Source organism: Onychomys torridus, chromosome 12 (assembly GCF_903995425.1).
Source record: "Onychomys torridus chromosome 12, mOncTor1.1, whole genome shotgun sequence".
Lineage (NCBI taxonomy): Eukaryota > Metazoa > Chordata > Mammalia > Rodentia > Cricetidae > Onychomys > Onychomys torridus.
In genome coordinates this window covers 36,484,152-36,509,386 of record NC_050454.1, presented here as the reverse complement: position 1 = coordinate 36,509,386, position 25,235 = coordinate 36,484,152, and the positions used below count along the sequence as shown (strand labels likewise).

The following is a 25,235-nucleotide window of genomic DNA, read 5'->3' as shown; positions in this document are numbered from 1 at the left end:
TTGATTACCAAATAAAGTATTGCCTAGATGACTATGTTAATTGATCATAATGCAAATAATTAGATGACTAAATGCAAAGATTTTATAATACAGCTAGCTTAAGCCGAAAAATTTACATGCATTTTTATATTTTGGTTCAGCTTAAGATTTGTTCCATATTGTCAAATATTTAGATCCACAAAAGAAGACTTCATATCTTATTCTCTTCGAATATTTACAATTAAAAAGATATAACCTTCATTTGTTTTTCCATCTGTTATTTGGATGGCTTCAGGCCAGCCTGAACCACCATTATGTTCTTAACACTGTAGTCTCTCTGAAGACTCATTTCGTTGTTTGCTTTACTGAAAAAGTATCTGCCTTCCTTATTTCCTCAGTAAAGATGAGATGCTCCTGGGAAATAACATGTTGCAAAAAAATTTATGAACCTACAATAAAAAAAATTCACAGAGAGTTTTCGTCAAATATCACCACTTAAATTGTTGTAAGGGACAATTTTAGATCCCAACTTTTAAAGCTCCTCTCCTCTAGCCTTCCAAACTAAAGTCACCATTTCTCAAATACATTTGCATTCTGAGTAGTTGATTCCATACTCCTATTGCCCCCATTCCAAACTAATAGAATCCAACCATGTCATATATACCTTAGAGATGTATTTTCAGTTTTTACCAGATCAATTAGTATTGCCCCCTTTGACCTTATAAGTCATGAGACCATTGATGGGTTTTATAAACAAAAAGAAATTAAAGTCTCACTAGTCGTACTTAAAAGAAACCCAGTGATTTAGCAATCTAGATTCTTGGTGGTGGCTTAATAGGACCCTAGAATGTTTTCCTTTCTTCTATTTACCTAGATTTAGCTGTCAATTAAGATTTGATCCTATTCCAGTAGAAAGGAATTTCACAATATACAACCTTGAGTTTCTGTTAATTAAAATGAAAATGGGCTCTCTCTGCTTCTAAACATTATATCAGCCAAGAACTAAATCAATAGGCTTCTCTATAGGAAAGAAAGACTGGCTTCCAGGAACCTCAGGGAGCCTAACTCATTAATTTTTTTCTAAGTCCATCCATTTCTGAACTCAAATGTGCTGTTGTAATACTGTATTGAGTTTAGTGGCAGTATTGATCAATGGGCATGTAGTATGCTCTTGATATCACTATGCATCAGTATGGTAATATTTAGTATACCATGCAAAACTTGAAATGTAGTCCCTGGATGATGATGTTGTTGGGATAAGATTTGGTAGTTTTGCTTTACTGATTCCTGGCTCACCAAATTTTTCCTTCACCACTGTGTAAAAAAAATTGAATCTTTCATCTCCCCGCCTTTATTCATTTGCTGCACAGTTGTAGGAATAATTGAGAGTAGGCAGATAACACAATTAGCAAGGAAGTGGCACAAAGGCCACATGTATGTATTCCCTCTTTCTTCATTAACCATAAGAAGATAATCAGCCTGCTTTATGTTGGAAATTCAAGACTGTTTGGGGGAGGCTATGCTAATATATGTATTGAACCCTATGTCTGGACGTCTGAGAAAAAGCTATGAGCTTTCTGAAATGTTATGGCACGTCTATAAATAGCAATTTGGAATAGCAATAAACATTATGTTAAAGAGTTTTATAGAATTAAATCTCAGTACTATAGAATCATATGATCATGGATCATACCTGGTTGCTGGAACACAACACACAAAGCTCTTGTATCCCTAAGTGAATGGTACCACAAGCAACAGTTCTAATTCCACTGCCAAATGCAGTAAATGTGCCACCTTATTCTAGATGCTTGAATTAAGCCAGTCTTAAAAAAAAATAATAAAAATAATTTTTAAAAAGACTGTTTTCAATGCTTCCAGTGATAAAAGAAAGTCTTTTTATTAAGACTTCTCCTTATCCAGTAAGGATAAGGAACCACATGTTCAGCAGCAATAAAATATTGGTGAGAGATAAACATTCTTCATTTCAAAGCAAGGAGCCTGTTGAATGGTGATACAGTTTCAAAAGTATGTTATTTGACAAGGGTGCTCTCATCATACTCCTGAAAAAATTTTACGCTGCTGTGATTTTGTTTGTGGGTTTTTCTTTTCTTCCAAATTGAAGGAATGTACTTAACTCTAATCAGAACCATCAAAGTCTTTTAAAATGCCCATAGAATTTAAAATGTCTGGTTTAAAAAGAAAATAAAGTGTTTAAAATCTCAAGTGCTGGTTTTCTTTCCCTGTTGAGCTCTGGATTTTGGAATTGCAAAATGTGTTTATTTATAAGGGATCTAACAAGTATTTATAAAGACTTAGCCATGTGCCAGGCCCAGTTCTAGTCACAAGATATGTTCTAATCTAAAAGAAATACGTTTCCAGCCTCCAGGTAGGGAACTAGAGGTGGGTGTGTTGATACATGCCAGTAGTTCCAGCACTTAAAAGGTAAAGGCAGGAGATGCAAAGGTTCATCATCATCCTCTGCGACATAATGAGGTTGAGGCTAGCCTGGGCTATCTGAAACCCCTTCAAGGAAAAGAGAGAGAGAAGGAGATGGAGAGGGGAAAGAAAAGGAAAGTTACTGGAAGAGCAGTTCATGTGAAGGCAGACTTTGAGTGATTATGATGCAAGATTAAGGAAGGAAGTTCTAACCGCAAGTGTAGAATTCAAGAGATTAGAGACACATGTGAATGAGCAGTTTATTTTAAAGTAGAGTAAGAAAGTCCTTTGTGAGAGAGTGATGTTCGAACTGAGGTTTAAATGATTGAGAGCTCATCCATACGGTGGTCTTGGGGAAAGGATGATGCCTCCCAAGGGGTGGAAGGATGGCTGAACTTAACTGACAAAGACCAGCATAAGGCTTCTGTGTACGGTCTGAAGGTGGTCAGATATCCTCCTCAGACACCCAGCTCAGGGTTCCCAAAGGCCACAACCCAGTACACAAGACAACCCCTTGTTCTTCTACGAACCAACTTCAGAAGTTACGCCAGGTGTGGTAACACACTCCTGTAATGCTGACACCTCCAGGGAGACAGGAGGATTGGGAGTTCAGCGCCATCCTTACATAACAAGTTCCAGGCCTGCCTGAACTACATGAGACGCTGTCTCAAAAGAATGATAAAGAAAAGAAGGAGGCGAGAAGAGGGAAGGGATAAGAAGGAGAAAGCTGTGCTATGTCTCTTCTACTGTGCTGGGTGCTGGATTGGTCAAAGCTACCATAAGGTTTCCAAATTGATAGGAAGGAACACAAAGGAGAGGTGAGGAATTGGAACTGTGTTAAAAATTTCCAAAGTGTAAGTTTTTCAAGGACTAAGGTGGCCTCCACCTTTTAATTTGTTCATGATGATTTTTTTTGTTGTTGTTTGGTTTTTGGGGGTTTTGGTTTTGGGGGATTTGGGAGGCAGGTCTGTTGTTGGTTTAGTTATTTTATTGTAGTTTTTGGTTTTGTTTTTTGGGTTTTTTTTTTTTTTTTTGGTTTTGTTGTTGTTGTTGTTGTTGTTTGTTTTTTGTTTTTTTGTTTTTGAGACAGGGTTTCTTTGTGTAGCCTTGACTACCTAGAACTAACTAGACTAGGCTAGCCTCAAGCTCACAGAGATCCACCTGCTTCTGCTTGTGATTAAAGGCATGAACCACCATGGCCTGGCCAATGATTTTTATTTACAATATTTTGTATCATTTTCCTAGTGATTGCTTCTAATACTTTGCAATTCATTTGTAAAGAATAATTTTTAAAATATCTGTCTATAAAAATAAAAAAATGAGGTTGGAGAAATGGAGTTAGGAGTTAGAAGTACCTGCTACTCTTACAGAGGACCAGGATTCAGTTCTCAGCCCTCACATTGAGTGGGCTGAGTGAATTCTGGAGAATTCAGTGTCCTCTTCCAGCTCCCATGGGGACATGAACACATATGATAATATACATACACTTAGGCATACACACATTAAATAATGCATTTTTAAGTCAAAGGTATCATCAGTTAATATATTTGAAAAAACCTTATGTTATTGTCTTCAGCTCCTTTAAATTCTAGACAATGTTGGTACAGCCATTTAATTCTTACCTCTTTTATCCTAAAAATTTTGTCAATGACAATTCATCTAGTAAGTGCATGTTGAACCATACACTTAATCATACAATTATTGTGTGAAAAAATGAAGTTTGAATATTTCTTGCTTATAGTACTTTGCCATACTTATAGCTCATTCTTCCAAAATAAACTGATACGCAGTGAGTTTTAAATTGCCTCTGTAAGCAATATCCTGTCTTGCAGTCTTTCAATCCTGAATACTTGGATTTGTTTCATACACAGTGACTATAACACTCTTTCCAATAATGTTATGAGTGGCAAAGTAAAAATTAAAGTCTCCATACATTACTAGTACCAATGAGCCTTTTAACTAGTAATTAGTTTAAAGGAAGCTCTTCTAGTTAAGAAGGGGGGGGATTTCTTTTAAATATATGTAGTAAACTATGAATACATTTTAAATAAAATGCTAATCTCATGATCTAAACATGACAACTCAGATCTCTCAGGTTATTTTCTGTACTTTAAAAGTACACTTTTAAAAGGGGGAATTTGCCTTTGTTTTATAGATCTGTGTTTGTTTGTTTGTTTGTTTGTTTGTTTGTTTGTTTTTGAGACAGGGTTTCTCTGTGTAGCTTTGTGCCTTTCCTGGAACTCGCTTTGGAGACCAGGCTGGCCTCGAACTCACAGAGATCCACCTGCCTCTGCCTCCCGAGTGCTGGGAATAAAGGCGTGCACCACCACCACCCGGCATTTGGTTTCCAGTTTTTTTGGGTTTTTTTGGAGCTGAGGATTGAACCCAGGGCCTTGTGCTTGCTAGGCAAGCGCTCTACCACTGAGCTAAATCCCCAACCCCTCTGATATCTTACATATCAGATATTTACACTATGATTCATAACAGTAGCAAAATTATAGTTATGAAGTAACATTGAAAATGATTTTATGGTTGGGGGTCACCACAACATGATGAACTGTGTTAAAGGGCCACCGTGTTAAGAAGATTAAGAACCACTGGTCTAAAGCAATTAGACATTGTGAGGGGAGGGGCCATAGCTTTCTTTTCAACTATAGTTGAATAGAAAAGAGGGGAGGGACTAGAGTTCCTTTTCAACACTCTATCTCCAGTATCAGTATCGTGATTTGTACCTGACCAGTGCTTATAGTATTGAAGAATAATATATCAAGAGGCATTCATGGTATCTATCATCCTGTGTCAGAAATCAGCTCACAATTTGGAGAGTTCTTTCTCGTGGAAGCAATTCTGCTTGCAGGGTCTTACCTCCTCAGCTGCCTGCTTCTAGCCAGTCTAATGTAAAGAGTCATACAACACATGCTGGAAACATCCAGCATTTGCATCCACTTACTGCCAATGAACTTTATTACCAGAGGGAGTTTGAGGTCCCATGGCTTTCTGAGTAGGGAAGATGTCCAAATCGCTCAGGGCTGAGTATGTATGTCTCAATACCCATAAGAGGTGAAGTTCGCACTGATAATGGAGCCACCCTCGGTTCTGAGGGAAAATTTGCATAGGCTCCATGGGAAAGTGGTATGTCAGAGGCTGGGCATTAGAGTTCTATAGATCTGTTTTGTGTTGAATACCAATTACAGCAAAAATCCCAGAACCATACTCTCTGAGCAATAGCCACTGGTGGCTGACATGTCAATTACTTCCAATCAATTAAAAGCAAAAAGAGCAGAATATGCGGTTCCTTAGTCACGCTAGCCACATTTTTTAAGAGCTGAACAGCCACATATTAGAAAGTAGAAAAAAAATGGAACATCTGTTTTATTACAGAGAATGTTAGAGAGGACTATTCTAGAATATACCACTTACTGCAAAAATCCTTCAGATTGGATACCCAATTCTACATTTACTTCCTAATCAACAAAAGGTGACTTTCAATCTTGTTGACCTAAATTCTGATGTTTCTGTTTAAATCTTTTCTGAACAACAAATACGGATATCTCCTAGACACATCTCTGTGCAACACAACCAAATGAGTATCTGTTAGGAAAAGCAGTGAAGTTCTGAAGCCTGGCTTCAGTGGGGGAAATCTCACATGACGTGTGAAGTGTCTCAGTGAGGGAGATATATGAAGAGTGTATATCTGCTTGACTTGTGTCTATAAGGAAAGGATATCTACACAAATCAAAGCCCACCACATCCTTTTCAATAAGTCATTCAGAACAAATTCAAATTCAACATGTATTCAAAGGAGGTAGAAAATGTATCTTCTGAATGATACATTTGACTTTTCTTAATTTTCTTCCGCCAGCATAACTTCCTCACAGATTGGCTTACTAAATAATAAATGCCCAGTTCGTTCCTAAAGGGTCTCTAATCTCTGCTGGTGGGAATAGAGCTACGGAAAATTTTGTACATAGTGATGGGAAGTAGTAAAGACAAAAGGTGCATGATCTATTTGTACAAACATGTACATATATTTTAGCTTTGTGTGACTGTAACCAATATGTTCAAAAAGAGAAGTGTTTCTGGGTAATGGTTTTGGAAATATCATCTCATGAGCTCTTGACTGTTGTTTTGAGCCTTTGGTGGTAACTTATGGTGGCAGTGAGTGGAAGAGGTGGTACCTTATGAGGCTTGCTCATTTTGTGATAGCCAAAAAACAAAGGAGAAACATCAGGGTACCAATATTTCCTCAAGGGCACTACCCCAGCAACCTAACTTCCTCCTACTAGGCCACACCTCTTAAATGTCCACCACCTCCCAATGACTGCACAGACTAACCAGGCATTTAACATATAGACCACTGGAGAGATTCCAAATCTAAACTATAGCTATATATTTATAAAAATAAATACATACTTGTTTAAATAAATGTAAAAATGTGCTCTCTCTCTTCTTATCAATGCATAAGGATTTGTATTATATCTTAAATGAGCACTGACATTTTTTATGTGTTTATACATTTCTACTATACAATTTCTCATATGATAAAAATACAGTCAATAATTATTATTATTTATACTTTATATACAATTGAATGAAAGCATCCTCATTTTTCCACTTCAGAAGCTGTTCTGGAAATAAAACAAATCCTGTGAAGAGACAAGCCCCAGCCCCAGTGGTACTACAAGAAAAGTCAAACAAGGACATTTGTCCTCAATTCTACTGGCCAGCCAAGCCTAAATGTAAGTTTGAAGAGGGAGGGAGGGAGGCACCAGCCATGGGGTGGTTCATATGTGAAGCAGACACTGGTTGCCATGGAGTGCATAAACAACTAGGCAGATAGGTACCCAGCCTTTCTGCAAATACTATTGTCCTATCTCCCATACTATCTACACTGCTGGAAAAGATTTAAGACCATCACTAATATCGAGTTTAAAAAATAAACTCACAGTAAAATACAGAGTGTGAGCCTGGATGATTTTAAGTCTAGGCATGTTGAAGTATAGTCTTAGAATAATCGTTTCCATAGGACCTGCGTAGGTATCCAAGTGTTCACCAGATGCTAACAGCTAGATTGTACAGAGAAAAATTGCTAACTTAAGCTTCTTTTCATGATTCAGCAAAGGACTTTAAGTAATAAAAGATCTGGAGATTTGTAAAATAAATAATTCCAGTGCAAATGGGAAAATTAAAATAATCTTATCATCTCTCAGACATGTCTATATGTGTTTTTCTACCATTATCATATTTCTCTTAATTGGGACCATTTTTTTCCAGCTGATATTTTATAGTTTGAAGTTATGAGCTAAAATGAAGAAATTATTCATTTCAGATGACTGAAGTGATATGTACTGAATTTTCCCAAGGACAGTCTAGGATGTTTGAAATACAGCTTGATATAACAAACATGGTTTTGTTCACATGTAGTATTCAATACATCCACAGTGAAAAGTAATAATAGCATAGCAGAATCTTTTATTCTTTAATTGATGCCTCAGTAGAAGCAATAAAAATGTAAAGTACATCATTAACTTTTGAACTTTGATGGAAAGAAAAGCCTACATCCATTTCTGACAAGTAGACATTATCTCATAGTGACTATACCATCCTTTGCTTATTACTGTTGCCTGGTTTTAAGTGTGACTTTTGGATGCATGGTTTGAGAGTTCCTAATATATAACAGCACAATGACTTTTTACAATGTACTTTTAGTTTATAATTGAAAGACTAATTTGTTAAGATTCTTCAGGATTTTTGTGTTCTTGTGCTAGAGAACCAGTTGAACAAAAAGACACTTCCAGCACAGCATCCCATCACATTATGTCCTGTCTTAAATCCATTCAGAGTACCCAGAGGAATGCAAATAATTTAATGATTTTACTAAGATATTACATTTTTAATACAGATACTTCCAATTATTTGGACTGGGTTCCATCAAAGCCAGATGTTCTCCAAATAAAATATTCACAATGCAAAGCCAATGAATAAAATATACATGTTTGCTTAAGCAGCAGATTATAGGATTCAGGTGGATGGAGGCTGTGGGAGAAGCAAGTGAGAAGAGGCATGGCATGGGTTGTATCCACTCTTGGGGAAGGCTGTGAACTAAATCCCAGAGAAACTCTGTAGTTGTTACAACCAACTACAGACTCAGTTTCTGGATTTCTTGTAACAAAATCTTGCTGCCAACGACATTGATGGACTCACCCAGTAAAAAATTACAATAATAATGTTCAGCTAAATCATAAAAAACACAGAAGGTGATTATTACAGGGCAAAGAAGGGGAATTGCTTGTAAAGTTGTGGTAGAAAGATCAAAAATACATTTTATTGGACTTTTTAAAAATTAAGTTCTTTGTTTTTAAACTAAGGTGCAAAAGTAGTAAAATGTAAAGGTGACTCAATAAACTATTTCATTCAAGAGTCAAGAGTAGTGATTCAGCAAGTCAAAATAAAGATCACCATTATGAGCTCAATATGGAGATCATATGATTCTCAATATGGAGAATTCAGGCGAGTCTGGGGCTTAATCGCCAGTTCCCTAATGAAAATAACCATCTGAAAGTCATTTCAAAGAATTTTGATTGAAAGAAGAATAAAGAACTGTCGAGTATATGTCTTTTTCCTTGTCAAAATGAGTTGGGTTTGTGCTTACTTTCATGTAGAACTGAAAGTCTGTGTTTTTTCAATGTCCTTTTAAGTTCTGCAAAGATGTTCATTTGACACAATATAGAAAATGACCCAAACACATAAATAATAAATACTATGACAGGCATACAATTAGGGAAAGAGAAACAGATCATTGTATACCTCCGTGGTTTCCAAAATTATACCAGGGAGCTTTCTAAATTATTTTTAGTTAGGTAGAGCTCCTTTCCTGATCAATTTTTACCTTCTAAAGCACAGATTCCTATGCATATACTGCAGACATCTGGGCACACATATTCCATACTTTCTTCAAATGAAATAGCCTATCTGCAAGTGATTACAAAAATATAGAAACAAACTTCTTCCGACCATTAAATATCTATCATACCTTACACACAGTAAGCACCAGATAATATGGGTTAGGTCCACAAATTCTCACTTTCTGTTTATCATTAACGTGTCTCTTGGAGTCACACTGTAAGTGGTAGTGTCTCACACATTAGAATTAATGAAGTACATCTGTAACCAAAAATAACCATGGAAAACTTGCTGAATTGATCTATATCTGTTTTATTAATCAAGTCCAGTACAGAAAGACTTTCTTGTGGTTATGCTGTTTTAGAGATAGAGTTGAGAAACTACAGTTTAATTCAAAAGTTGTTTGAAACTTTGAAGAACATGTTTTTTTATGTTATATGACATCAGTAAAGTTCAGTCCTTGATGGTATAATTCTAAATATATAAGGATATAAATATCCTTATATATACTTTTACTGTAAAACATTATGCAAGTAACTGTTCAATATGGAATTTACTTCTTAATGCCATTCTCCTCTTTCCTCAATCTTTTAAATAAAAAGATTTTTTGAAAAAAGCACCATTTTTAAACTAGTTTGGTATGAACAGGCTTTAGCTGAAGCAGATGCCTGGAAATCAGAGGTCTCAGATACTATCCTTCATTCTCTACCAATTTGGAATGTGGCCTTGGGCAAGTCATGAGAGCAAAATCTACAATAAAAGAAGTAATAATGCCTCACATGTGCATGGCATTTTACGGTTTAACAGCACACTTTCACATACAATATCTTATTTAATCTTACCCCCAGCCTCCTGAGAGGAATATGGTAGTATTATAAAATTTTCCATTTTAAAGAATAGGGATTTGAGAGCCAGAAGAACTAAATCACTTGTTCATAGTCATGTCAATAGCAAATGTCAGAGCCAGAAAACAGACAATTTTAAATGTGGGGCTGGTCTTTATACTAGATTGCCACTCTCTGGTGTCTTCCAGTGTGATAAACTTAGGTGAGCAGCACTGTCTAATGTGGTGGTCATAAACCATATAGGGTTATTGAACATTTGAAATGTGGTTCATCCTCACTAAATCATGCTTTTAATAGGAACTATATGCCATCATTCTTAAGGCAAGATAAAAAAAGAATGCATGTTGAAATTATACCTGAGTTGAATGAAATAGCATGGTTATAGATAGTAACTATGTTAATATGTATAACTAAGTATGAGTGAGTTCACCCGTCTCTTTTTATCTTTGCAGTTTTTAGCACAGCTACAAGGAAATGTAGTTGGATATATGACTCACATGCTTCTGTGGGGTAGTGCTACACCAGAGAATCCAGTGCTCAATGCCTGCAGAATGATTTCATATTATTAGGCTTGTGTATGTAGTTGCCTTGATGTGACTTAAACAAATTTCCCAAGATTCTATCAGAGCATAGTGTATATTAATGTCAAAGATTCAGCCTTATTTGTATATCTTCTATATCCACGGAAAAGATCAGGCTTCACTTTATGATGCTTCAAAATGTTCATCTATTACAAGAGTTCATTTTATACTTACTTAATGCATCAAAGGCTTAGAAGCTAAAATTCCATGGGAAACTCATAAATTATATTCATAGCTCTGTATCACTGCTTATTTTAAAATATGTTCTTCCATAGATATTATGCGTTAAAAAAGATGTCTGTTACGCTAATATAGGCAATGCTAAAGAATGATTATATGTAAATGTGTTAATTAGTAAATTTGGGGCTGTTCACTATGACCCCCAAATTAACAGCTCTTTCAAAAAAAATTCTAACTGAAGATCTTCAAGGAAAAATATAACCCCAAACACTAACAGCTCACATCTATCTGTCATTTACTATAAGGGTTCAGGTCCTACGCTGGAAATTAAACTAAGATTGTCTCATTTCATCTCCCATAGGGGTTTGAACGTCAGCAAGAAGAAACAGAAAACATAGCTTTTAATTAATATTGCTTCTTACTTTCACACACAAGCATAAGTTTAAAGATCACAGTTGTAATGTGTGTGCAAGGAAGCAATGGCCATGCTCATTCTCGAAGGCACAGACAGCCCTGTGGGAGCCACGGGTCTCCCACTTTTCAACAAGGGGGCTATAAGCCACTAACACAGTCTGTTAGAATTTGCCTTTGTATGACTCGGGAAGATATGCTAAAGGTCATTGGAAATAAACCGTGTAAAAGCAGGTTTGAGCAAAAACAGCGTCTTACTGAAACTAAAAGTTGAAATACAGGACTATTACAGGGATTCTACATAAACACATAGTGGCCTACCTGGTCTGATAATTCTTTTATTAATTCAACACTAAAATTTATCTAGAATGAACATTCAGAAATGAGTGTTCTGTGTCATTTATTTATTACCTCATAAATACACAGACCCTTGGAGCTGAAAGGGTCTTCTAGATTATTCTGTCCAATGCAAATGGTTTACAGATCAAAACCTACATTATAGGAAAATAATTTCCTCTTGAAAAAGTTGAATAGCTAAAAGAAAATATACTAAATAATCCTTGGCCATATGCACTCACTAGGGAGGACTATGCACAGTATTTTGAACCCTGCCAGAATTTTCAATACAATTTGAATTTCTGGTTTAATAGTCGGCACTGCTAACCAGGGAAGATAAGATGTAAATGTTGACAGTGAAAAAAAAAAAATACGTAGATCTCATCCATTTCTCTGTCATTGGGTGATCCCTGGGTCTTTCCTAGGGTCCCGTTTTCTAGGTAGCTTCCCTGGAGTTGTGTGTAGCAGTATAGTCATCTTTGTTTTACATCTAGTATCCTCCTATGAGGGAGTACATACCATGTTTGTCCTTCTGAGTCTGGGTTACCTCACTCAGGATGATTTTTTCTAGATCCATCCATTTGCCTGCAAGCCTCATGATGGCATTGTTTTTCTCTGCTGAGTAGGACTCCATTGTGTATATGTACCATATTTTCTTTATCCATTCTTCAGTTGAAGGGCATCTAGGTTGTTTCCAGGTTCTGGCTATTACAAACAATGCTGCTATGAACATAGCTGAGCAAATGCCCTTGTGGTATGATTGAGCATTCCTTTTGTATATGCCCAACTGGATCATCCAATGACAGAGAAATGGATGAGATCTACATGAACAACCTGGATGACAGTGGGAGTAATGAAGGGCAAGGTTTGAAGGAAAGAAGCTTAGGGGAGCAGGAGATCCCAGCTGGATCAAGAACAGAAAGGGAGAACAAGGAAAAACAGACCATAATAAATGATGACCACATGAGAACAGGAATAGGCAGAGTGCTGGAGAGGTCCCCAGAAATCCACAATGATACATCCTCTGTAGACTGCTGGCAATGGTCGAGAGAAAGCCTGATCTGACCCAGTCTGGTGATCAGATGGCCAAACACCCTAACTGTCATGATGGAACTCTCATCCAATAACTGATGGAAGTGGATGCAGAGATCCTCAGCCTGGCCCCAGGTGGAGCTCCAGGTGTCCAACTGTCGAGGAAGAGGAGGGACTGTAAGAGCGTGAATTGTTGAGACCAAGATTGGAAAAGCACAGGGACAAATAGCCAAACGAATGGAAGCACATGAATTATGAACTAAGGCTGTGGAGTCCCCAGCTGGATCAGGCCCTCTGGATAAGTGAGCCAATTGAATAGCTTGAACTGTTTGGGAAGCATCCAGGCAGTGGGACCGGGACCTGTCCTTAGTGCATGAGCTGGCTGTTTGGAACCTGGGGCTTACACAGGGACACTTTGCTCAGCCTGGAAGGAGGGGACTGGACTTGCCTGTACTGAATCCACCAGGTTAAATTGAATCCCCAGGGGAGTCTTGGCCCTGGAGGAGATGGGAATGGAGGGGAGGGGATGGGGGGAAGGTGGGGGTGGGGATGGGAAGGGGGGAGGACAGGGGAACCCATGGCTGATGTGTAAAATTAAAACACAAACATAATAATTTAAAAAAAAAAACAAGAAAAAAAGAAAAAAATCACATTCACAGTAAGTGCCTATAACATAGAAACAACAGTGTAATAAGCCCACGATTTCAGACCAGCTATTCACTCATGACTCAGCTTCCTCTCCTTAGTGACTCAGATTGGTGAAATGGTTTCTTTGTGACTTTCCCCTCACAATTCTTCTGTTAGCATGAGAACCCAGCTACCTCCAACATTCCTAATAAGTGAAGAATAACCGGACACATAGTCCTTGAATTGAAAATAAGAAAGAAAAACAAAAACCTCTAATTTTATACACCTATGAAAAATACACTTGTGATAAGATTGCATAATGGCCATCCCTGAAAATGTACATATACAAATAACACTAAACATACAGAAGGTCATAGGTATGTATTCAGCATATATGTATATATGTGTGTATGTGGTTGTGTGTGTGAAAATATGTTGTTGTGAAAATATTTTCACATACACGTTAAAAATCACTGTTATTGCATAATACATATGTAGAAATATGTATATAGAAACATATATAGAAACATTTATATATGAGACCCTGAATTTGAAAAAAGAAAGTCAATGGCCATCTTCTCATTGTGTTAATAGACTTGCTCCAAGCAGAAGAACCATTCCAACTTTCTCAGATACACTTCGACATTTTTACTAAAACCCAGACTCACCACCAACTTCTAGTCCTACTAGCCTAAAGTTGCTTCCTGATCTAATGGCCCAGGGAGAGCTATTTTACAGAGACATTACTAATGAAGATGTTCTTCTTAATTCAATTTTAGTTTAGTGGAAAGTACTATAGAAACGTTGATTATTCGTGTCTAATATCTAACTAATAAGAGTTGCTGACCCATAACAGATAGTAATTTTAAATAGGGACTGAGATGAGTGAGAGGGAACTAACTGTGCTTTCTTGGAGAGAACCTATTTGCATAAGATAAAATTAAGGCTAAAGCATGCATTTTACTTTGTTAAAAATCAAAACAGGTGGAGGGAGATTATATTCAGAATATATTCATCTTTCTCTAGAAATGTATATTTACTTCACATTACAGAGGACATTCTAGAAGAAGTAAATACTAAATCTCTTTTTTAAGCATAATCTCTCTCTCTCAGAAATGGAAATAGAAACACTGACTTTCAAGGAAAATATTGCAATGTATGCAGGTCCATTGTCATCTGTATTGCAAGGCTGAAAGTAGATGTATGCAAAATTGCTCAAGGATTAAGGCAATTGATAATAGCTGTAAAATGCTCAGTGTTGTGGTAACACTAACAATCAATGAGTGCCAGTCATGGTTAATAAACATGATACTGCTGTTTATAACTTATTGACTACATCCCTCCCTTGAAACAAACCTTACTATTTCCCAGTTGAATGACCCTGTGGTCATATACACGCTGATGTCTTGTTCTAAAAGCCTTTCTTCTACTTCTCCATCTGGTGAGCATCTAGCCACATCCAAAGTTTAGCCCTGAAGTCTCCTCCTTTTGCCTTTCCCCTTATCTCTAATGGCATTCATCTGTCTTCCAAGACTATGTGCATGTAATTTTTTTACATATACATGTCTTTTTTTTATGTGATTCTCCCTTACTCCACCACATACATGCATCCACACTTCAGGATGCTTCATACAAGCTGTCACACCCCCTCCATAGAAATGTATATTGAAATCAACAAACTCTTGTATAAATAAATGTATACATGACTTTTTTTTCAATTAGGACATAATGTGTAAATGTATGGCCTTAGTATGGAGGAGGGTGATAAAATGCATTGTTGGAAAAGCTGGGATATTCAGCTTACTTCTTCTAGAACATTCTCTGTAATGTGAAGTAAATATACATTTGTAGAGAAAGATGAATATATCCTTAATATAATCTCCCTCCCCCACTTTTACTTTCATCAAAGTAAAATGCATGCATTAAACCTAATTTTATCTTATGCAAATAGAATCTCCCCACGTCTAACTCTACCACATCTAATGCTGGGGGTTCTGTCATTTTCAGTATGTCCTTTTACCTTTTACAATGAGTCATTTAACTTGGCAACAATTTTATTTTAGGTGAAATTTTTTATTAAGAAATTTTTTATTCATTTTGTATACCAATCATAGATCCCCCTCCTCCCTCCTCTCATCCCTCCAGCCTCCCCCTCAACCCACTCACCCCCATTCCCTCCATTTTAGGTGAAATTTAAGTGTGCTCTTATGAACCTTCCAGTGCTAACATTTATATTATTTGAAACATTGTTATCTCAGTGGTTCTCAAACTTGAGCAGGCACAGGAATCACCTGACATGCTTGTAAAAACACTGACTTCCCAATTGCCAGACCTAAGGCGGCCAGGAACTTGCATTTTGAATAAGCAACCAGGTGATACACTGAGGCTGCAAGCAGGAGAACACACTTTTAAGAGTCACTGATGACATCCTTAGCCCAGAATTTTGACTCTGTTGTTGCCTGGCCTAAAAGACCCTTGATAAGCACAGTCATGATATGATCCTAGCAGGGGAGCTCAGGCTCAGCTTAGCTGCACTTAGAAGGACTAGCACCCATAAAGGAGCCCCAAGAATACCTACAGAAGGCAAGCTTTGATGACTGCAGTTTTGTTTAAGGTTCATGGAGTAAGAAGGAACAGCCTGCATTTAAAGCTACAGAAAACACTGTTGCCAAGGTCAGACCCACTGAGGGCAACCATCTGCAGCGAGTTCTATGAATCACAGTTGCCATCTAGTGATGCCTTTGAATTACTACATTAGGATAATTTAGGATAAAATGATTTCAAAACTGCTCCTGTCTCTCTCTCTCTCTCTCTCTCTCTCTCCCTTCCCTTTTTCCTTCCTTCCTTCTTTCCTTCCTTCCTTCCTTCCTTTCTTAATTCTTTTGATAAAAGTATGTTCAAGATGAATATAAAAATAAATTTTAATATGCTCTGATCATATCTGCATTTATACCACAGAACTAAAAAATGAATACATGCCTAGTATTTATTATATGTTAAGAATCCTCTATGCTTTATATGTACTTAATTATTTATAGCCATTTAGTAAGACGCAGTTCTTTTCTCCATTGTAGAGACAGGGAAAGCTACAAATGTAGCTCTTAAGAGATTTTTTTTTTAAGGATGTCTATCTAGCATGGAAGAGATGGGCCTTGAACCAAGGCAGTTACTGAGAAATACACTAATCAGTCTCTCATATCAGCAACATATAGAACCTAATCTAAATGTCCACTGTAGGAGATCAGGGTGATTCACGTTGATGATGCATTTTTGAAAAAAAATAAGAAAATGAAAGCTGTGTTCTCATACACGCACACAAACTGTGTTAAGTAATGGATATATTATTAGCTAGATTCAACTATTTTACAATTCAAAACATCATACTATAGAAGATAAGTACATATAATTGTATGCAGCATTTTAAATTAGTTCATTTATTAATGTGAAAAAAATAAAACATGGTTGATGAAACAAATGGTATCTATGAACAGCTTCCAAATGTAGGTGAGCAAAGGTGATGCTTTCTGAATTTTCCCAATGAAATTATCTCCTGTGAAGTAATTAAAGAAATATTCCTACTCACAGGCAGCTGAGCTGAATTAAAAAGGAGCACTGAGATGGAATCAGACTTGGAATCAAGTTCAGCTTTTTTTGTATTCATGTTATCCAAGGAATGTGGCCACAGGAACAAACAGTGCTGCCATGGAGACTGTCTTAGTTAGGGTTATGCTGTGATGAAATACCATGACCAAAAGCAACTTTAGAAGGAAAAGGGTTATTTGGCTTATGCTTCTACATTACTGTTCATCACTGAAGAAAGTCAGAACAGGAACTCAAGAAGGACAGGAATCTAGAGGCAGGAGATGATGCACAGTCCATAGAGGAGTTCCACTTACTATCTTGCTCCCCATGGGTTGTTCAACCTGCTTTCTTATAGAAAGCACCCAGGACCACCAGCCCAGGGGTGGCACCACTCATAATGGGGTGGGGGGCATGTCCCATCAATAACTAATTAAGAAAATGACCTACAAGCTTGTCAGTTTATAGTCTGATCTTCTTGAGGCTTTTTCTCAATTGAGATTCCCTCCTTTCAGATTGTTGGTGTGAAGTTGACATGAGACACAGTAACTGCATTGATTGTGCTCAAACACAGAAAAACAACTTTTCTCTCTCTCTCTCTCTCTCTCTCTCTCTCTCTCTCTATCTCTATCTCTATCTCTATCTCTCTCACTCACTTTTTAGAGACAGGGTTTCTCTGTGTAACAGCCCAGGCTCTCTAGGCTCTCACTTTGTAGACCAGGTTTACCAACTAACTGTACCTGGTATTCATATAGCACTCAGCAAAGATTTGTTGAATGAATGAAGAAAGCTTGAAGTTCTGATAAGTGGAATGAGGTTGGGTGACAGGAGAAGCTTTTCTCTCTAGGTAAGAGAGCGCTTGTGTAGTACATCCTTCCTCTCTGGTATAACCTTTAAGCTTATTGCAGGGTGTAATTCAGTGAGAATGAGTGTCACAGATTCCCTTGGGCTCCACAGGTTTGTATGTGGTCTACATTCGTCACTAATTTCTGTACTTAGAGGTGACTCTTTCAACCTAAAGAGTTTAGTTTTTTTTTTTTTTAAAAAAAAAAAAAAGTATAACTGGCAGACTGACAGCCCTAAAAGCTGGCTCTTTTAACCACGTTCTCAATTTGCCTATGCTTATAAGATCTGTGTCTATGATTATAAATTGCCTTAAACTCACATGAGGCTTTTCATGCTATCAGCCTCATGGTCAGGACTGGCCTTTTTCCATTGCTATCATTGTACTTTCCCAGATCTATCACATAGTTATGGATAAAAACTAATAAAGAAAGAAAACTGAGACATGAAAAAGAAATTGAATGAGATACATGTGTTCCCAGACCAAGCCCCTTTTGGGAAAGTATTTGATAGAAAAACAGAAGTCTCACACTTCTGAAGAATAGAAACCAATCTGTATTTTAAAGTCTGTTTTCATTCAACCTCAGGAACCAGCATGAATCTCTCCTTACTGCCAATGTTGTTTTTGTTTTTTGTTTTTGGGGTTTGTTTGTTTGTGGTTTTTTGGTTTTTTTTTTTTTTTGAGATCCTTGGATGTAAGACTTTAAGAGTCATTCTAAAGTGAGAAAATGAACAGATACATTAAATGGGAAAGCCAAGGACAGATAATAAAATAAATCTTACCCATCTCCCTTTTTGAGGATATCATGCTTTAAAAATAGGTATAAAGGAGAAATTTTACTTAGCCTGATGAACTTACAAGTAGAATTCTTCCAGGGTACAAGAGCCTTTGGCAAACTTTGATTGGCACTTACACCTAAAAGGTAAAAACCTTTTTCATTCTTTGGCAGGTTTTAAAAGGGCACCGAAGAGCATCAGACAGGCCTTCCAAATTATAGGTAGCCAAATGCTGGGTGATCCAAAACCACAGTTTTCCTGGTCAGATTAAAAAAAAAAAAAAAACAAAACAAAAAAAAAACAGGAAGTTATGCCTGAGGAGTTGGAAGTGGTAATTGTGAAAGGTAACTCCATAATACACAATAGCTTCATAAACTAAACTCAGCTCATCAGAAGTGTTGTGAGGTGTTCCTTGCACTTGAGGCAATTACTTATTCTTGATGTCATGAAAGTACTGGATCAAAAGTTTACAGTTCAGACATAAACTATCCCCAGGCGACAAGGGTTTCAAGAATCAACTACAGCAAGTTTGTGCAAAATGTAGATTTCTGACCTCTCCTCCATTCTTGCCTAAGTAGGTTCCATGGGGACAATATTGGCAACAAGGAATGCCAGTGAGTAAGAAACCAATGGTCTGTAAACCACACATGGGAAAGCACTGCTTGGGAGGATGTCGCTTGAGCTTCTGGAAGACAGTCTCTCTAACTCCTGTACCTGCTATAACTATTTAGTGAAGGAAAAGTAGTTCATATTTTATAGATTCCAGGCAGTGGTCTACATATGCTCCACATATTAATCCAGTCAGTACTCTCCCGATGGTGGACACTCCACCTGCATGCTGTCCAAGCAATGCCCTGTGCCTAGCTTCTTCAATCCACCCCCTCCTCAGGAAGACCCCTTGTTTCCTACCTATTGGATTTTGTCCCCATCTCACTTCTATCCCATCCCACATCTCTGTTCCTTTCCATTACATCACTTGCCTCTGTCTAAAATGACCTTATTTGGTCCATTGCCTGATCCCTCCACTAAAACAGAGCTCTGTGAAATTAGGAATCTGATCTGTCACTGGGAAGCACAGTGCCTGACTCATAGTAAACCCTGAGGAAATATTTGTTAAATAAACGCACATAATAATGCAAAGGAAATAAGTTGCATTTGACAAATATTTTTCTAAAACTTCCAAATTCTATTATACAAATAAAATGTTCGAGAAGAAATTCTAATCCCAAAATACTCTCATCTACCCTGTCCCATTTGCAGCATGAGAAACAAGGGGCAGGGGATAACAATCAAAACATAAAGTCTGCATAGCTTTCCTAACTCTGTGGCTTCAGTACTTTGAAATGAACTTTGAGGATATCAGAAAGACCCGTGTTCAGACATACATAAAAGACACATTCTGGGTGCTGGAGAGATGGCTCAGAAGTTAAGAGCACTGACTACTCTTCCAGAGGTCCTGAGTTCAATCCCCAGCAACCACATAGTGGCTCACAACCATCTGAACCATCTGTAACAAGATCTGGTGCCCTCTTCTGGCCTGCAGTCATACATGCTGTATACATAATAAATAAATAAATCTTTAAAAAAAAGACACATTCTGAGATCAAAGGTACATCATTTTTAGACTAACCGATGTTTTTATTAGCTAAATAGTGGCTCTGCTTCACTATTTCAAAGGCTCCATCTATGTGGTTCTGAAAGAATAAATTAAGTCAATGAAGCCCGGACCAATTGTTTTAAAAGTAGAAAGAATTATAGGGCAATTTGCTCAAAATGGCGAGTGTGTCAGGATCATTGACTGTATTGCTGTGTGCCAACAAAATCATCATCAGGACCCAAACTGGCTGCAGCCTCTAGAGACAGAATGTTTAATTATAAATGGGTTTTTAATGAGCAGTATGACTCAAAATCTTGGCTCCTTTGAGAGGCCCCACTTGCTTGTAGAGGTCATATCAATGCTCACCAATCCCCTGTGGGTAAATATTGCTCTCTTTGTTTGCTACATTTATGGTACTGAGTCTCAAGCAAATGAGAGCAGCTGAATGAAACTTTTTGTTCCAAGCAATTTTTACCACTTTCCCTAAAGTTCCAGAAAGTGAATGTTGTCAATGATGTCACTAGACAGAAAATATTCAAAATTCAACTAACTGTCGTCCTTGTTTGGAGAGTGTCTTTTTGCAGTGGCCATGCACAGAGTTGGCTTCATTAGTTTTCCCACATCATTGCAGAGGTCATGGGAAAAAAAATCTTTCCATTTTGGAAGGATTGCTAGTCTCCAATCACATTCATTTCAGTCATTAAAACCTAGTCTGAACTTGGAAGTAGCAAGAGAAATGAAGGGAGAGACAGATGAGAGGCACAAACAGTGAGTAATCCCTTACTACAAGGAGGCAAAAATAAATGTTTCTTTGCAAAGACCTTGACTTAGAACTAAATTTTGCTACTTTCCTCCCATTAAGAAATATTTAGTCAAAATATTTAAAAGATGGGAATGTTTTCATTTTTAAATTTTCCAAGTACAATCTAGTCTAGAACAAAGATAATTTCTACATCCACTATGCAAGTCCTCTGAAAACCATCTGGATAAAACTCAGAGCCAAATTTAGCAGGTTTTGTTTTCCCTTTCATGAACAAAACATTTGATTTCTCCATTTCTCTGAGATCTATGCATAGAGATGAAGTCCTCAGTCATTTCCTTATCAGAAGCAACAGGAAAAATTCCAGATATGAAGAATCACCAAGATTTATTGCCTTTCTCCCCAGGCTGACACTTGGCTCAGCACGAAGGATCAATGGCCAGGAAGAAATCCTCTGCTGAAGTATGAGGAGAACTGGATGTTTGTGAAGTCCAGACTTGGGAGTGACACAAAAGGTTTAGGCTTTTACACAGCCAGCAAAACCTAGTCTGTTTGAAGTCAGATCAATTGATTTCTTAAACATTTCAAATAAGCAAAATTCTGCAGGAAATGGGAGCCAGATGCATTTTTCGCTCAGGAGTTCCTTGGAGGAGAGGTTTAAAATAATCACACAACAGCACCTCAATTCATGTTGGCCTCCCTTACTCTCCAGAACTATACCTGCATATTGTGAATGTAGGGTCAGGGATTGAATAGGAAGAGGCTTTCTTGTTCAAATAAAATATCAGAAGTAGGTTTCTGGTATATGAAAACTTTTTAAATATTACAACTGACTTGAAAAGAGCTCAAACTGAGGAAGAAACATCAGCAGCAAAGCTTGAACTGTGTTTGCAATTTCATAAACCCTCAGAGACAGGCTGTTTCAGCTCTCATTATACACCTAGAGAAACTGAGGCTCCATGAAAATCTCTGATTTATCTGAGGCCACATGATTATAATCAGAGAGACAGGTTCACTCATCAAAGGAGATCTTGGTGAAACACCAAAGTGTAGTCGGATTGGAGGAATTCGTCTGGGGCTCTACTATACAGTAGGAGAGCAGCTACTCCCATATCTTTGGCCAAACACTAGTCCTCTTTAGGGAAGGTGGGCTCTACTGTGGCTTCTACATGGAGCCATGTGGGAGAAAGGGACTTCCTTGCTAAAGCCTCCAAACCAGATCTCAGAGCGCCACCTCATGAAGCAGGAACAGCCTCCACACAACATTCCCCCCCAAGAACAATAAGGGGAGAATGAAGGTTCTCCCCCCTCCCCATTATTCTCTGCTTTGAGGCATTCAAACATAACATAGGAAAACAGACAACTTGTCACACCTAACTGATGTCTTAACACTTTGTTTTGGTCCGTGTGACTTTTACAGAAAATTAAATATCCTTGGTTTCACAGATGCTTCCCAGAATCCCCCAGGTTTCCTGGAATTTTTATTAAGAATTTCAGATATTCCAGCCTTCATTTTCAGACACCACAGCTTTGGCTGACAGAGAATAGACACATACCATGTTCGGAACAATTGACCTCTAGGGATTTTCCCTCTGCTTTCTTCTAGGTTTTTCTTCTCATGAAACTATCCTATTATTGGTTTTGATTTATTTGTATGATCATATTTCTTTTCTCAGAAATCTAATTTTCAAGATAAGGGAAAAATAAAAATGGTAACAGGTAGTCATTCTCATATTATGCTACTCCTCTGCTCTTGAATTTGGACTGATGCTCTGCTTCTTCAGCACTTCTGATGGTGTGTGTGTGTGTGTGTATTCTTCACTATGTACGTCCTTGTTATGGTAATATTTGTGATATACTGGGAGAGAGTTCAAAGGAATATCCACATGCCATACATCTTGATATTTAAAACTTATTGAGCCAATAAACCATTAAATAACATGTTCTAGACTTCTGCCTTGGAAAATAAATATGCCTTCATAACAACCTGGAAGGCCAAATTCAAATTTAAAATTCTTGGATTCCTTACAATTGTGCATCCAAGTATAGAGGTTCAGAGAGAACAGCTTGCCCCTGGGTTCTCTTTCTCCCACCTCCAGTTCTACCAGGGACACCAACTGATTCCCCAGCTATGCATGTGAGCACCCAGCTAAGCTCCATTCACAACACCCAGAAAACAGATGCTCCTGGACGCCATATTTTTTCCCAAGGATGCACGTCCCAGTTGTACAGTCAATCTCAGGAAACTGGACACCAACAGAAGTCCCATTTGTGTATTAGAAAGGTCTTGAAATCGTCAAGACAGAATTTAGAGTTCTAGGTATCCAGAGCATGGTCAAACATAAGCTGTGTATAACATAATCCCTTGACTTCTTACGCAAGCAAAGCTGGGGAAAACAGAGCTGGAAGAAGGGTCAATATGTTCACTCTATCTGTGCGGTACCTGGAGATGATTTCCCAACTGTAACGGCTAAGTGAGAATTAGCCTGTTCCCTACACACCACTCATCCTTCTGCATAGCCATGAAATGGATCTCAAAATATCTAAAACTAGAGGCCCAAGAGCCATAGCTTCATGTAAGGCAAGGTATCTGTACCTCAACTGCATTAAGAATGATGCAATCTGAGTTACAAGTTCAGCCACCTGATTTCCTGCTCCAGGGTTCTAAAGCTAATAAAGAAACATAACCCTTGATATTCCCAAAGAGACAGCAACCACAGTGAATCACTCTCTACCACAGAAATAACTTTAAGAAGAGGGCACACACACACACACACACACACACACACACACACACACACACACACTTCATTGTCATAAATTTCTGTAGAATATAAACCAAGCAGAAGGAAGTGATATAGTCTCTTGGAAATGGGAAGCAGGGATGGGTGCCTTGGGTTTTTATTTGTTCCCAGTGAGGCTTCACCTGCCTGTCGAAATGTCATCTACCTGCTTCCATCAGCAACTGCAGCAATAATAATAGCTGTTGCATTTCTTTCACACTCCATGGTAAGCATTTCACAAACACTCAATTTCTCCTATGTGCTAGGATCTGAATATTATTGTTTTTACAAAGAAGGAATGTGAGACAAATATATTATTCTTTTCAAAACAAACAAACAGCCATCTTGCCTTGAATCACATTGAGTAATAAGGATACAAATTCAAAATTGGGAGGTGAACCTAGGCATTGTGGCTCTGTGGTCTATGTACCCAGCAATCTGTTTTTCTGCTTCTTGAAATAATATGCCACCCAAGAACTCACTCAGCTAATTGCTCACCCTCTGCACTCTGCTATGCTCAAGTGGACATGAATTTGGCTATGGCAGTGGAGGTTTGACCTAGACAAAACATCACTTTGACTAATATGTTCTGCTTTCTTTGAGATACTAGCAGCCTCCTCCTTCTTAGTACCAATGGCAATCACCTGCCAGAGGCCTAAGAAACCACAGCAGCCTCAACACCTCACAGTTCTCTCAACACCTAGTTGGACTTTCTTAAAGGGAATCTTTGTGAATGAGAATTTATGGTTTGTAAAACACTACATATTGGGCCGTACTTGTCCTTTGACTCCAACTCCTAAGAAAGGTTCTTTTCATATAAAAGATATTTTTAAATGAGTGAAGTTATGCCATATTCTTCAATAACTCTGAGTTTTAATCTGGCAGCTTAATTTGAATATGAAGGACAGAATGGTGTGTAGAGAAGTTACAAATTCAATTACTAAATGTGACACAAATATGGAAAACACTGTATACACACATGTACACATGTAAAAGACCCTGTTTATTGAAGTGATAGACTCTAGACATTGTACCTAGAGCCTAAAAACAGATTTCATGAGTTCAAATTCTAGTCCTATTATTTACTGACTCTAAGATGTTGTACATCTCCGGGTGGCAGTGGCGCACGCCTTTAATCCCGGCACTCGGGAGGCAGAGCCAGGCAGATCTCTGTGAGTTCGAGGCCAGCCTGGTCTACAGAGCAAGATCCAGGACAGGCACCAAAACTACACAGAGAAACCCTGTCTCAAAAAAAAAAAACAAACAAACAAACAAAAAGATTTTGTATATGTATTTAAATACACTGTATTTGCTCCTTTAGGATTTGTAATGTGTTATTTAAACCCTCTATGCCCATCTCTTCACAGGAAAGTAGCAAGTGGGAATCTTATACAGTGTAGTTTCTATCCCAGAAAGACTTTTCTGGGGTTAAATTAGTTCATCAGTGCAAGTGATTACATGAATTACATGAATGAATCAACATGAAAAGCTTTCAAGGATGTCTAGCAAACAGTAAATCCTCCATAAATGCTTGCTGTGTGCAAAACTGTCCCACAATTTAAGCAC

At 37.7% G+C, this 25,235-nt stretch overlaps 1 protein-coding gene across 1 annotated transcript in view; it reads left to right on the top strand.

The window, feature by feature from the left end:
* The window catches only part of Col8a1 (collagen type VIII alpha 1 chain), a 131,949-nt gene that overhangs the window by 69,449 nt on the left and 37,265 nt on the right, over positions 1–25,235 (top strand). The window contains exon 2 of the mRNA XM_036204215.1: positions 7,036–7,154. The gene's annotated coding sequence lies outside the window, so the exon portion shown is untranslated. The remainder of the gene's footprint in view (positions 1–7,035; positions 7,155–25,235) is intronic.